General features: G+C 41.0%; 1 protein-coding gene across 2 annotated transcripts in view; it reads right to left on the minus strand.

Annotated features, from left to right (window-relative positions):
- LOC144762425 (cytochrome P450 2K1-like) overlaps positions 1–15,500 on the minus strand; it is a 242,737-nt gene that overhangs the window by 78,603 nt on the left and 148,634 nt on the right. The gene's annotated exons all lie outside the window — the stretch shown is intronic.

The raw sequence follows: 15,500 nt of genomic DNA on the forward strand, positions 1-15,500 counted from the left end.
AAAGGAGAAGGTGGCTTATCCCCAGTAACCAATCTCTATTTACAGAAGAAGGCCCTGTGAATCTCAACAAAGGAACCAAGGGCCAGATGTAGGTAATTCATATTTACCGACTCTTAAATACCGAATTTTACCGATTCGGTATTTAAGAGTCGGTAAATATGAAGGGGGGAGATGTAGGTATTACAGAATCTGTAAATACCGAATCGGTATTGCCCATTGATTCCTATTGGCCTTGAAGCCCATAGGAATCAATGGGCAATACCGATTCTGTAATTACAGAATCTGTAAATACCGATTTTAGCAAGGGTGCAGGGGTGTCACTTTGACACCCTCTAGCACCCCAAAGACGGGCATGTTTGCCATGTGGCACACAGACATGCCCTAAGGGCATGTCTGTCTGTCACATGGCTAGGGTGTGCATGCACACATGTGCATGCACACCTGGATTCGGTATTTTACCACACAATTGGATTGTGTGGTAAAATACCGAATCTGTAAGGCCTGTGGCACTCTCAGGAGTGCCGCCTACATTTGGATATACCGAATCGGTAAAAAAATACCGATTCGGTATTTTACAGAATCGGTAAATTTACCGATTCGGTAAATTTACCGATTCTGTAAAAATATGCCCCTACATACCTATTCTTACTTACCGGTCGGTAACGGCCGAAAATACCGATTTTCGGCCGTTACCGACCGACCTACATCTGGCCCCAAGTGCCCTTTTATATAACTGAGGGCTGGGATGTCTAGAAATCTTGGGTACCAAGGGTACCGAGTCATGTCTACAATTACTTTTGTCTGTCAAACCATTGAACTGACTCACAACCAACTATTATTCATTTGACAGATGTAAAAAACAATTGTACCTTAGGAGTCCATATCAGATTTAGTTACAGCAATATTCCTGGAATGGATTCACTACAATGTCATAATTGACACTAATTTCAAAGTGATCAACATCACTGTTTGACATGTGATCAACCTGAGCTCTTTCCCTGTTACTACCGCTTGCAAGCACTGTCATTAAATGCCTTTTATTCTGACCTTAACTGAGCTGTCCCTCAACAAAAATTGCTCCTCTGCTTCTAAATTGCGCAATCAGCCTTCCAACAACCAACACCCTCAAAGCCACCTTCTGAGAAGATGATAACTTACCCTTATCCATGATCAAAGAGAAACACTCTAACATCTACTCACGAATGGAACATCATCTCACTCAGTCAAGACATCTTCCCTGAAGCTCACAATACTGGCCAGCTCCTCCCACTTCTAAAGAAACGTTCCCTAGACCCTGAGCACTTCAGCACCTACTGGTACACTGGTACTTATTCACCCTTGATCAGCAAGAACAGAAATGTGAGCTACACTCACATATGAAATGCCAACAATCTCATGCAAGACTACCAATCTGGCTTTAGATCACACTGCAGTAAATAGACAGCTATTTTACACATCATAGACAATGCCCTCCTGATCACAATTGAAACCAACTCTGCTTCCTGATATTGCTGGACCTTTCACAGTATATCATTCCACCCTTATCCACACCCTAAATCACTGTTAATGTCCTTCACTGGTCTATTTTCTACCTTTTCAACCAACACAAGTTCATTTACATGGGTTCCTTCAGGTCCTAGTAGTTCCATAGGTGACACAAGCATCCAATCCTGCCCCCTTAATTTCAAACCCTCACATGGAGCTCCTGGGGACTCCTTTCACTGATAACAGTATCATAATTCACCAATATGCTGATGATACACAATTGTACTTGAAAGTGTCCTCTGCTCCAGACATCTAATGACTCATACACTCACGGTACCTCATTCAGATCTGGATGTCCAGCTCCTACCTGAAACCCTGCCAAATAAGACATAGTTCCTGTTATTTGCCAAGAACAGCAAGTAAGAAAAGTTATAACCTGTATCATTGGCACGGATGTGATGACTTCACTCAAATATTTACCCTGGACATCAATCTTAGCCTAATGGAACACACTGCCAAGAAAACAAAACTGGCTTGATACCAGCTTTCTTTACTAAAGAAAGCGAAACCATTCCTCAGAAAGTGACTTTAGTCAAGTCTCCCTGCACACACATATTCATGGTGGAAATAGCATGCCCCATGGATTCACCAACACCACACTGCCCCCCCCCCCTTAAAAGGGCACCTAAACGCTCGGCCTGTCTCATGTGGGTTCTGAAGAAACATGATCATCATAACCTTGCCCATCCTGATGGAAATCCACTCCTAGGATGTGACCAAAAGTGACTAACGAGGTTCTGCTGGTAGTCACCTAATCTCCCTGAGAGGGCAGGTCAATGGTCAATGTATACATATGTAGAGAGGCTCAATTTCAGGACCTCAGCAGAGGGAAATTACAACATAGCTGTGGCACCTCTTCTGCTGGGTTCAGAAAAGCAGGTTTTAGCAGATTATCAATGTTCAAATCACAGTAGAATGGTGGAATCTTGAGGAACAGGAAAATACTTCAGTATACAATCATGCAGGGAATCTGAGCACAGTAATATCAATGTGTTATGCAACATACCCCATGTTTACGTAGGGAGCTTCTGACAAAACCCAGAGAGCACAGGGAGACCCTTATTGAGTTCAAAATCACAGGCAGCGGCATTGCATATGGAAACATGGAAACACGAAGAAGGAGTTGAAAAAACAATAAAGATGGGTGAACCCTAATGGTGAATTAAATTAGCAGAGTGGGAACTTTACAACACGGTGTGAGACACAGAATAATTTCTGCTACTTAAAATCAACTGGAAGTGCCCACCCTTTCCGAGGACTGGGAGTTTGTCTATCACTCGTTCCTGCTTCCAGGTTGTGTTTCCAGGTCGTCCTTCTCATCTGCAGCTCACCAAGCCTTTATTCAACCTTTTCAAATCTTGCCTAATTCTAGCTCATCTATGCTGATGTCTTTTTATGTCATATGCTCAACAAGACTGGGTTTTAGCCATTAATCAGCAAGGCTAGGCAAATAATATCAATGTCAAAACAGAAGAGATGCCAATACCAAAATTCATTTGAAGTTCATTCTATAACATCACAGTTGAAACTCATTGTGATCTGATCATCAATGTATTTTTTATTTTTTCATAGGAATAGAAAAAAGATTAATCCGTTTTTTGAGTCAATTTTTCAATGGTCAACACAAAACATGGTTCTTCAAATATTTACATAGACCACACTAAACCACGTCTGATCAATAAACAATGATTTACATATATTTAGATGTCACACTTATTAGACAACAAAAAACAACCAAGGGCTCGATTCCAATCTGGGTCGGAAAGCTCTCCGACCGAGCCGAATCTGTAGTGTTTTCCGACCGAGCCGGACTTCTGCAGTCCGACCGCATGAGTACGATGTGGCCGCATGCTGCTGGACTCGGCTCGGTTGGACTCCCATAGAAGTCAATTGCAGCCGGTCGTACGGCGCGTACATGGGCTTCCATTGACTCAATGGGTACGGATCGCACAAAGGCGCCCGCTACAGTGGGTACGCGTTGGTGCCGCTTTATACACGCCTGTGTTGGGGAGACCCTTGGTTCTCCCCCTGTGTCCAAGTCGCAAGGCTGCGGGTGAAAGGGGATCCAACGTGGACCCCAAATGCAACGTCCCGGACATTTTGTGACCCGGACACTTAAGCTCGCACCGACTGTCTGATGTGTGTACCATATTGGCTCGGTCGTAAATCGCATCCATTGCACGGCATGGTTAGCTTACGGCAGAGACGATTGGTCGGTGAATTTCACGTAGCTCGCTTCGTACTTGCTCGCTCATACAGCTGTAAGAGTCAGGCGGAAAACACGCGTACGGCTCGTAGTTGTTCCGGCCGGATCGCGTTCGATGCCCTTCTGAACGGGATCGGAATCGTCCCATAGACAACAAATAATGCATATATAAACAAGTGAGCAAGCTCAAGTTCCAAGAACTTCAAAAAAGAGCAAAACTAACAAAGGAGGGAAAAAGGAAAAACTGAGCCCAAAGGTGAATTTTTTTAGACAAGTAGTATTTTAACAACTTTAGTCTTTGGGCAAAGACCAAACAGTGTTCTGTCCAGGGCAACCTAGTGATTTTATCAATCTTTTTAAAGCCGATCTTTCCAGGATGCAAAGGAAGGTTTGCCTGACTGTCTGTTTGTTCACTTGAAAGGTCAAATTATGGTCAACGTGTTTCGAACCCGGAAAGTTGTTTTAGGGTTCTTCTGAGGAACTAGAACTGCAAATAGCTTAGTCTGAGGTCAGCCAATCTCCGTTTTTTTAAAAACAGGTGATCCTGAATGCGGCATTATACACCCTGTTTTTAGAATTTCAGAGCTCCAAAATGGTGAAGTGTGGAAGGGCAGTGCTTTACTTTTAGAACCGTGGTGAAATTGAATTTAAAGCGGAACTCAAAAATACAAAGACGCTGTAGAGTCAAGCAACCTTGTCATTTTGTTAGGATAATTTATTTAATCTGTAGATGGCAAACTTGGAGTTTCATTGTGGCATAAATCTTTTCATGTCCATTTTGAAACGTCTAGCATCTTCCATTTCTGTGGCTTTTAGCAAGCTTTGCATCTGGGAATGAACGGTTGTAAAATAATTGATTAAATATCGGATGTGGTTTAGTGTGGTCTCTGTAAATATTTGTAGAACCATAAAAAGTTGTCTCAAAAAACTGACTGACCATTTTTTTATTGCTATGAAAAATCACAATGAGTTTCACGTGTGATCGAATAGAATGAACTTCGACTGAATATCAGTATTGGCATCTCTTCGGTTTTGACATTTTTATGTCATAGGCATTCCTCGTGACTTTCTAGTAAATACCCAACACCCATGCTCACCCATACTCAGGTCAACAACATCCATCTTTGGGGGCACATCTGCATCAGGAAAAAGAGGAGTGTGCACAGAAAAAGACCTGTGGTTGTGCACATGATTCCTGCAGAAGTAGGAGGCATTAATAATATTGTTTGCTTGAGCTGCTGGACTTGTGAGAACTGGAAGTCTCGTCGGCCATTTTTGGAGCTACAACTATAAAGAGGGACAACAACCTGAGGAAAGTGCTTTCTATTGAGGGGCTCCTATCTGCAGTGAAGTCACAAAGGAATCTCCCGCAGTGCCTCTTTTTGTGAATCATGGTCAAAGATTTTGTGTACTTACATCCTTTGTGTAAAATGAACAGGAGAGGGGTGAATTCCCAGTGGTAAGAAAGTAAGGTTACTTCAGAAAAACAAGAGCAAATTGTGCTGCACAATACAGAATGATAGCTACATTAGTTGATTTTCTTATAATAGGGGCATTACAGGTTTGGTAAACTATCTGAGATGAGACTAAGGTCGCATTCCTACATTTCACTATGGGAGCATGCATAACAGCCGTAAACTGGCTTTAATGCATGCTCCCATATTAAATGGGAGGTTTGGTTCATCTCTGCACCCTATGGCAGGCACCTCAAGGTGCCAGGATCAACAAGGGGGAAACTATCCACCACCAACCAGATGCTGTGCACCAAAGGGGAACCTGCTATGAGCCCCCCAAACATGCTTTCCGATATGGTTTCCATGTCAGACAGGAGGGCATGGAAATCATGTCCAAAAACGTGCTTTGTAATCTCAAGGGAGGAAAGGCCCAGCCTTGATATTACTGGCCAGATCATCGAAAGCCAGCTGAAAAGACCGGCCAATTTTCTTTCTGACTGCCTATATCTTAATTAGGCGTTCAGAAAGTAAACCAAGGAGCCCATTACGATGTGGCTTGGAAGACTCCAACCGTCAGTTGGAGCCTTCTGAGCCACATCATTATCGGCCCCTAAATCTTGAACAGAGAGGATATTGACTATGATTGTGATCCACATTTTAGTTATGATAAAACAAGAGTGAGTGCCAAACAAGTGACTTTTAAAGCTAAGCTGGAAACAACAAATTCAACTGCAGAACAAAAATATATTTTATATTTCCTGGGTTAGGGTACAGACTGCCCATTTATTTCTTCCCCATTGTGGTACATTAGCTCAATAGGGTAACATGGGAACACTTTAATAAAGTATACATATTGACAGGAGTGGGCTAAAATAAAAGAAAACATATGATAAATCTAACAACTTGCCAATTTTAGATTTACTATAAATATTACAGAAAATAAGTTATATAATTTGCTTTTATGATGTGCCAAAATCCAGCATTCTAGCAGCCTTACCAACGTACCAGCTTTTGACAGGTTGAGCCAGACAGGTGTGAAGTGGCCCGCATAGAGACAAAGGAAATCTGGTAGGAGGTCTGCAGCTGCTGAGCATGAGGCATGATGGGGGTGGAGTAGCCAAACTGTCTTCAAAGAGGGAATGACAGAACGCAGGCTCACCCCCGCTTTCTGCTTCCCCAGCAAAACAGGAGCTCCAGTAATTGAATTAGTAGAAGAGCTGAAAGGGGACTGTTATGGAATATCAGCTACGCCAATACTTTGGGTAACTCGGATCCTAAACTCCAGGAGAGCTTTCTGGGACAAGAATATGCTACACTTAGGAGGAAGTTTTCATACCTGAGGGTGGCACAGTGCACCCCATTGGAAAGGGGTGCTCCTTTGCTTTTCACCCTAGAAGCCTGGATAAATATGGGTGAGCTGCCCCAGCAACTCAGATCCCTGCCTGAAACTACAAGAAGAAGAAGGACTGCCCTGCTGAACCCCCTGCCTGCACCAAGTCAGCGCATGTGCTGCACACTTTCATCTTCAGCCCATAAGGACTTTGCCTTGCTTTGAAAAATGAAGGAGTCAAACAAGCTCCACCTACATCATCTCCAGCAAGAAGAAACCAGCTGACCACTTTCAGCTTGGTCGGGAGCATTGTGGGAGACATAGTCCCAACATCCCAAGGAACAACTCAGAGCTTCTGGAACCTTGTATTGGTGTGTGGACACTTTGGAACCCCAAACGGACCTAATGGGAGATGTTCTAGACCTTTGGAGAATTTTTGGTAAAAAGCTTCATAAGTGGACCAACCTGTTGCTGAGATTCAATGTGGTGATGTCGAAACTTGAGGAGGCCTGAAATTCAGGTTTACCCCATTGAAACTTCAGAGCACTTCATCTTTGAAGAGACTTCCAGGAATAGACTGAGGCATCCCAAGGACATAAGCCACTGTTGTTGAACCCAAAGCCAGCCTGACCAGGAGCCTCTTTTGACATTGATAGAAAAAGCTCCAAAAAAGTGACTAAATCAGAAGGTAAAAACGCAACCAAGCCCTACCACTCACTATATCTGCCCTGTGCTCCATCGCGGTCAGCCTGACAATTTGACTTTGTCTCGATCAAGCCTCACCAGATATCCCAAAGCGCAGCTTTTGACTTTTAGGCACTAGAAAGTGCCTATTCTTTAAAAAATTCTTGTATCCGGTTCCCTACATTAAATTATTATAATTTATTTGCTATTTTAATAATAAAAAAAGTTCCTATTTTTATAAATTTCTGCTGGAATTTTGTTGTGAGTTGTGTCTTACTTATTTAATGTATTGGTGTTTTTAAATTAATTACACACCTGTCTAAGTTAAACCTGTCTGCTCGTAGCCTTCTAGCAAGGGTTAAGCAAGGGAATAATTTCTCGAGACCTCGACTGGGCCTTATATTATTATTGTGGCATTATTAATAGTGGCAAGTACCTACCTACGCCTACTATCACACCACCTTCCAACAGTCTCCCACCCTCTACACATTTTCCACTGCAAGATCTTGGTAGTGAACCTATCTACAGCTGTGTTTTCTGACTTGCTCTCTGAGGGAGGAAACTGTTGGAGTATTGGCAAATCCTGTCTTCGGTTAGACCCCTTGGCCATGTCCTGGCAGCTTGCAAGGCTGCCCTGCAAGACATGGACTCAGATATTACCATTGTTTATGTGATCACACTATACAAATTATACATATAAACCTACATACAACCATATTTTATTTTTCAGATGTTAATCTGCTACAAACTATGCTTGAGGCACTTTTACATATTGCCCCATTGGAAGGGTTTATTTTCTTCTGCAGGGGATGTACAAATTAGGAAGTGGTAGAAAAACGTCTTCTCAAATTGACACAACAATGGCACGACTGGCAGTTTCAAATACCGCTACTTCTTGCATTTCAAATACAACAGCTATAATTATAAAATCAGGAGCCGGAATTGGAGGATTTGCAATTGCAGAGCAATTTCCTTGCTGAACGCCATAAATTAAAAGCCTTCTTGATGCAGTGCTGATTACACTTTCTTCATCAACTGTAAATAGTTGAAACAAAGTCACAAAAATGGCTTTTATGATATCAATTTTCCATTGTGGTATTGGCATGGGCATCTTCCTAGCTTAACAACAACTTGCCTTTGTTGATGCACTTTACTGCTTTCATGAACAAGTTTGTGAATGTTTTGAAGAATATCAGACCACTCAGATGTCATATTTAGGCCTTCTATCATTAAAACAAGGTTTTCAAGAAATTATTTAGTACATAAGTTATTTCCAACAGTTATGGGCATATACAAATTGGATGAATAAATAAACCACTGCTGCCTATTACAATGGGTAAGGCGGAGAGCTTTAAGATGCTCTGGCCTTGGTACTCAACTGACCACATCAACAGATATCTTAATTTGACATCACAAATAGCATCACAACAAAGGGCTTGCAAAGAAGAAGAGAGATGGAACCAACAAAAAGAACTGCCAAAGGTGCAAGCAAAGAGAAGGAAACAATGAAGATTGACTTGGTCTCAAGAACATTAATATTTGTAGAGAAGGAGAAGAGAAGGTGAGAAAGGTTGAGCCTATACTGTGGATTGAAAGGACTTTATATACATCATTGTCCACATTATCAGAAAAACTAGAAAGCTCAGCTTTGACCTGTAAACCTAAGGTTAGCTTATCTTCAGTACACACAGTTGCATCAAAATGAACCCATTTTAATCTAAAGATATAGATCATTACTCCCAGAGGTCAAAAACCTTCAATAGGCATTGATTAACAACAGTGCCTGATGTTTTATTGATCAGAAGTTCGGCCTGAATATCCAAATAATATTACAAACTGAGATTGTAGCATGGATCATCCAGGGCATCAATGCTACCCTTTTAATTTCAACGATGGAGATGTATTGGGAAACTTCAACATTTCTCCCAAATATCCATCTAGAATCATTCACTTTTGATACCATCACCATTCCTGTGTTTCCATTGGTGTTATGAACACCATGGCTTTTCTAACTTAATCAGAAAATAAACTGGATAAAAGAAGGTTTGTCTTTAGAGAAGCATTCCTGGCAAGACGAAAGTTACAACATGGTGCAGAGACAGAATATAGAGTTTTAAATGTCGCCATACACAAATATTGAGTTGGAAGTATTGTTATGCAGAAATATCGACAGCAAGAATATCATGGTCAAGAATATCGACTTGGAGGAAAGAAATATTGTTTGTGAAAACATCGAAGTCATTAATATTGTTTGCAAAAAAATAGTGGTTTAAAATATCGATAATATAATTTTATTTTAATTATATTTTGTGTTTTTTAGTGCTGTAGCAGGTTGTGGGTTTATAGGGGAATAGGGTGGGAAGTAATTTAATTATAATAAATTATTATTCATTATTTATTGATATTTAATAAATTTTGATTTTATAGTGTTAATTGTGGGAATTAATGTATTAATAACTGAGAATTAATTGGTTGTTAATTATTAATTAATTAATTAATTAATTAATTAATTAATTAATTGGTAATTATGTTAATTGTGTCATTTTTTGGAGTGGGTTGTGGGTTTATAGGTGAATAGGGTGGGAATGAATTTAAATATAATACATTTATTAAATGTTTGATGTATTTATATTTATTTATGTTTTATTTAGTGTTAATTGTGGCAATTAATTCATTATTAATCATGTATTAATTGGTTGTTAATGATTATTAATTAATTAATTAGTAATTATTTTACACCATTTTTGTAGATCTACGCGCCGCCTTTGATTTGGTACCCAGAGAGAGGCTGTGGAAAGTGATGGCGGAGCTAAACGTTCCAGGTGATATATTGGCAATCCTTATGAGGCTCCACCGCAATAATTATGCCCGTGTAAGATGTGGCAAAGGTGGCAAGTTAACCGAAAGATTCCCCATTCGCAGAGGGGTAAGACAGGGTTGTGTGCTAGCTCCGACCCTGTTCTGCCTCTTTGTGAACGGGGTGATTGCCCACCTAAACAGGATTGCCAACACGGACGCACCAAAGCTGACAGGCAGCAGGGTGCCTGCAATCATGTTTGCAGATGACACCCTGCTGCTGTCTAAATCCCCTATGGGGATTCAACGTATCCTGGACGGCTTTTTAGAATTTTGCTCTGAACACGGTTTAGAAATAAACCCACAAAAAACTAAATTTATGATCTTAAACCCTAACTCCCAAAATCGAGTCCCACCAAGGATAGGCCCTGTCCAACTAGAACGCGTGCGCAACATTGAATATTTGGGGATCACCTTAAACGAACACCTAACGTGGACGAGTCACCAGACTAAAGTGTCCATCAAACTGGCACAGTTGGCGGGTGGCATAATGCGTCTGGCGAACAAATCTTTTTATCGCCCACTAACCCCAATTATGCACATCTACAAAATCCAAGCACGGGCGGGTGTCACATATGGGGCAGAACTGTGGGGTCACTCCCAATCACACAACTTACAGTCTACAGAAAATAAATTCTTGAGGCAGGTTGTCGCCCTTCCCCAGAGCACCCCCCTATTCCCCCTCAGACTAGATCTGGGAATCCGACCAATGACAGAGGAGTTGGGACTTAAACCCCTAACCTTCTGGAGGCGGTTGTGGTGTAGCCCTGATCTCACAAACTATAGAGAGGAACTACAGGAATTCTTGGAGCTACGGAACGCCAATAGGATCCCTTGGTTGACCTATGTCAAGGGAATGCTAGAGGAGATAGGATACCCGGAACTATGGACGGATCCTGCAAACTCTTGTACAAAGACTCCAAAAAAGGTATTAGCGAGAGCATATTACGAACTGATGCTCACAAGGGCTATTAATGCTACGCGTGAAGGATCCTTGACACATTTGTTCCTGAAAGTGAAAGACTCCTATTGCCTTGAAGGCACCCTAGACGCAATCTCACCTGTAATAATGAGAAAACTATTTTTACAATGGAGATATGGATGCCTCCCACTAGCTTCATTCACAGCGTCATGGCAATCTTGCTCCACTGTAGCAACCTGTCCATTATGTGCTCACCAGAAGGAGGACGACGTGCACGCTGTCTTTTTCTGCAAAGGCTACGAGAGAAGTAGGAAACACTGGTTAGTCCCGCTACTCAGGAACCTGGGCTTCAGATCTTTCCAACCAGCCTACAGAGTTTTAAAATCTGACCTCTCACCCACTCTAGTTTTCGCCTTATCGAAATTCCTGACTTCCATGTGGTACACCCGAACCCGAGCGATGAAAAGACTGGTATAAAAAAAAAAAAAAAAACTAGTTGAATGAAATATACTGATTTATTTTACCACTCGTTTTAACCATCTTAAATATTGGATCACTTCATGTTTAATAAGCTTTTAAGTTGTTTATATGCTATGTGTCTTTTATGATCTGTGATCGAAATAAAGATTTTTGAAATGAAATGAATTAGTAATTATGTTATTTGTGCCATTGTTTGTAGGACCGGGTTATGGGTTTATAGGGGAATAGGATGGGAAGTAATTTAATTATAATAAATGTATTCATATTTTTTATTTATTAATATTGATTTAATTTATATTTTATAGTGTTAATTGTGGGAATTAACTTATTGTTAATTAGTTATTAATCGCTTGTTAATTAAAAATAATTCACTAATTGGTAATTCATTATGTTAATTATGGTATTTATTTAGGAGCAGGTGGTGGGGTTTATAGGAGAATAGGCTGGGAAGTAATATATGTATAATTATTTAATACATTATTTGTTAATTTATGCTAATTAATTAATTATATTTAAATATGACACTTGTGTAATTAATTTTAGATGTGAGTTGTGGGGTTTATAGTGGTAAAGGGTGGGAAGTAATATCTTTTAAATTAATTATTAAGTTGTTATTTGACATTAATTTATTAATGTAAAATTAGTTATGGAAATTGTGTAGTGATTTTTAGGTGTGGGTTGTGGTGTTTATTGGGGTAGAGGGTGGAAAGTTATTTATGTCTAATTAATTTTTATCTTTTGATTTTTTTACATAAGTTTCCTATTTTTGTTTTTTTAAATCTTTTGTGTTGTACTTAATATTTTGTTTGCTTTTAATTTTGAAATGACTCTAATGGGAATATTAATTTTTACCCAGCTACTATCCAACACTTTCCCGACTGTTGCACTCACTGGAGTGCGAATAGTAATTTTTACCTCTCCGCTATCCAACACTTTCAGTACTGTTGCACTCACTGGTGCATGCATAGTAATGTTTACTCCTCCACTATGCTACACTTTCCCAACTGTTGCACTCACTGGAGTCGGAATAGTAATTTTTACCCCACTGCTATCCAACACTTTCCCTACTGTTGCACTAACTGGAGTGGGAATAGTAAGGTTTACCCCTCCGTTATTCAACACTTTCCCTACTGTTGTACTCACTGGAGTAAAAATAGTAATATTTACCCCTCCACTATCCAAAACATTTTCTACTGTTGCACTCACTGGAGTGGGAATAGTAATTGTTACCCCTCCGCTATCCAACATTTTCCCTACTCTTGCTCTCCCAGGAATGGGAATAGTAATTTTTACCCCTCCCCTATCCAACACTTTCCTTACTGTTGCACTCACTGGAGTGGGAATGTTAATTTGTACCCCTACTCTATCCAACACTTTCCCTACTGTTGCCATCACTGGAGTGAGAATAGTATTTTTTACCCCTTCGCTATCCAACATTTTCGCTACTGTTGCACTCACTGGAGTGGGAATAGGATTTTGTACCCCCCTCCCCCGCTATCCAACACTTTCCCTACTGTTGCACTCAATTGAGTGCAAAATGTAAATGTAAAGACTATAAAATATTTTAATGTTTTATTTATAATATATATTTTGTATTAGATTGTATATATATATATATATATATATAAATGCATATATATATATTTATTTGTAAATTTGTATATATTTATAAAATGTAAAAATGACTTAAAATTAAGTTTATTATTTGTTTTAAAATAGATTTTTTTATATATAAATATATGTAAGTGTAATTTTTTTTAGATTACATGTATTTCTTATATTTGATGAAATGTATATTAAATCCAAATATTTTTTTTAAAGTTAATTTTATTATTGATATATGTAACATATTTTGTGCACAAAGTGAAATTACTTTTTGAAGCCTGCATGTTTTCAGTAGAAGAAAAGCACTTATATCTCTTTTACCGGGCGAGAGGAAAACTGAAAAGATTTTCGTAAAGCTAAACAGTTGAGAGATATATAGGGCCTAATTACGAATATGACAGTCTTCTGACCGCTAGACTCAAGGTCAGTGGCAGTTCACCCTCCACTGTATTATGTCTTCTAAAGTAATTGCAGCGGTGGACGTCAGCTGTGGCAGAGAGCAGTCTTTGCCAGCATGGATGTGCTGTAACCTTTTTGTTTTTCCCATTGCTGTGACTATTTTCTAGGCACAGCCATGGTACTACCAAAGGACGGACCTACAAATTCTTTTCACTCGTAATATGGTCAGCGGTGCTTGCGTGGCTTTGGTGGCATTGCGCTGTCGCAGCTGTGCCAAAGTCGTAATCAGGCCCTTAATTTGGTCCTAATCTGAGAAGGAGGTTTTCCTACATTCAAAAGGATGTTCATTTGCTATCCCTTGAGGGCATCCATTTTTTCATACTATATGAATTCGTGGACTTGCTTATTGAAAACAAAAATGTCTTGTATAGAGTTATATATTAAATAGATTATTTACAGTGATATCTGTAGAAGGAGTGAAATAATGCCCGTCCATCATCCCCTTTTGTATCGCTTTGTTCGCCCTAAGTGTGGCAGGGTATGCTCAGACGTGAGTCCCTTGCTCACTTGGCCACTGGATTCAAGATAGCCTGGCTGATGAGGATTATGAATCCGAAACCGGTCCCAGGATGCTTGTTTCCGGTCCATGGAAGACATGGCTTGGCAGTTCGGGCTGTACTGTTCCCATGAGGCACAGGGTCAGACTGATTTGCATATAGCCATGTCTGAAATGGGGTGGCTGAGTGGGCTAAAGAATGGTGGTGGATTAAACCCAGATCAGTTGACTGGGGTGAGTGTTTGATTTGCTCAAACGCTCCGTCCATCATCCCCTTTTGTATCGCTTTGTTCGCCCTAAGTGTGGCAGGGTATGCTCAGACGTGAGTCCCTTGCTCACTTGGCCACTGGATTCAAGATAGCCTGGCTGATGAGGATTATGAATCCGAAACCGGTCCCAGGATGCTTGTTTCCGGTCCATGGAAGACATGGCTTGGCAGTTCGGGCTGTACTGCTCCCATGAGGCACAGGGTCAGACTGATTTGCATATAGCCATGTCTGAAATGGGGTGGCTGAGTGGGCTAAAGAATGGTGGTGGATTAAACGCAGATCAGTTGACTGGGGGTGAGTGTTTGATTTGCTCAAACGCTCCGTCCATCATCCCCTTTTGTATCGCTTTGTTCGCCCTAAGTGTGGCAGGGTATGCTCAGATGTGAGTCCCTTGCTCACTTGGCCACTGGATTCAAGATAGCCTGGCTGATGAGGATTATGAATCCGAAACTCGCTTTGTTCGCCCTAAGTGTGGCAGGGTATGCTCAGACGTGAGTCCCTTGCTCACTTGGCCACTGGATTGAAGATAGCCTGGCTGATGAGGATTATGAATCCGAAACCGGTCCCAGGATGCTTGTTTCCGGTCCATGGAAGACATGGCTTGGAAGTTCGGGCTGTACTGTTCCCATGAGGCACAGGGTCAGACTGATTTGCATATAGCCATGTCTGAAATGGGGTGGCTGAGTGGGCTAAAGAATGGTGGTGGATTAAACCCAGATCAGTTGACTGGGGGTGAGTGTTTGATTTGCTCAAACGCTCCGTCCATCATCCCCTTTTGTGTCGCTTTGTTCGCCCTAAGTGTGGCAGGGTATGCTCAGACGTGAGTCCCTTGCTCACTTGGCCACTGGATTCAAGATAGCCTGGCTGATGAGGATTATGAATCCGAAACCGGTCCCAGGATGCTTGTTTCCGGTCCATGGAAGACATGGCTTGGCAGTTCGGGCTGTACAGTTCCCATGAGGCACAAGGTCAGACTGATTTGCATATAGCCATGTCTGAAATGGGGTGGCTGAGTGGGCTAAAGAATGGTGGTGGATTAAACCCAGGTCAGTTGACTGGGGGTGAGTGTTTGATTTGCTCAAACGCTCCGTCCATCATGCCCTTTTGTATCGCTTTGTTCGCCCTAAGTGTGGCAGGGTATGCTCAGACGTGAGTCCCTTGCTCACTTGGCCACTGGATTCAAGATAGCCTGGC

Source organism: Lissotriton helveticus, chromosome 6 (genome assembly GCF_964261635.1).
Source record: "Lissotriton helveticus chromosome 6, aLisHel1.1, whole genome shotgun sequence".
Taxonomy (NCBI): Eukaryota; Metazoa; Chordata; class Amphibia; order Caudata; family Salamandridae; genus Lissotriton; species Lissotriton helveticus.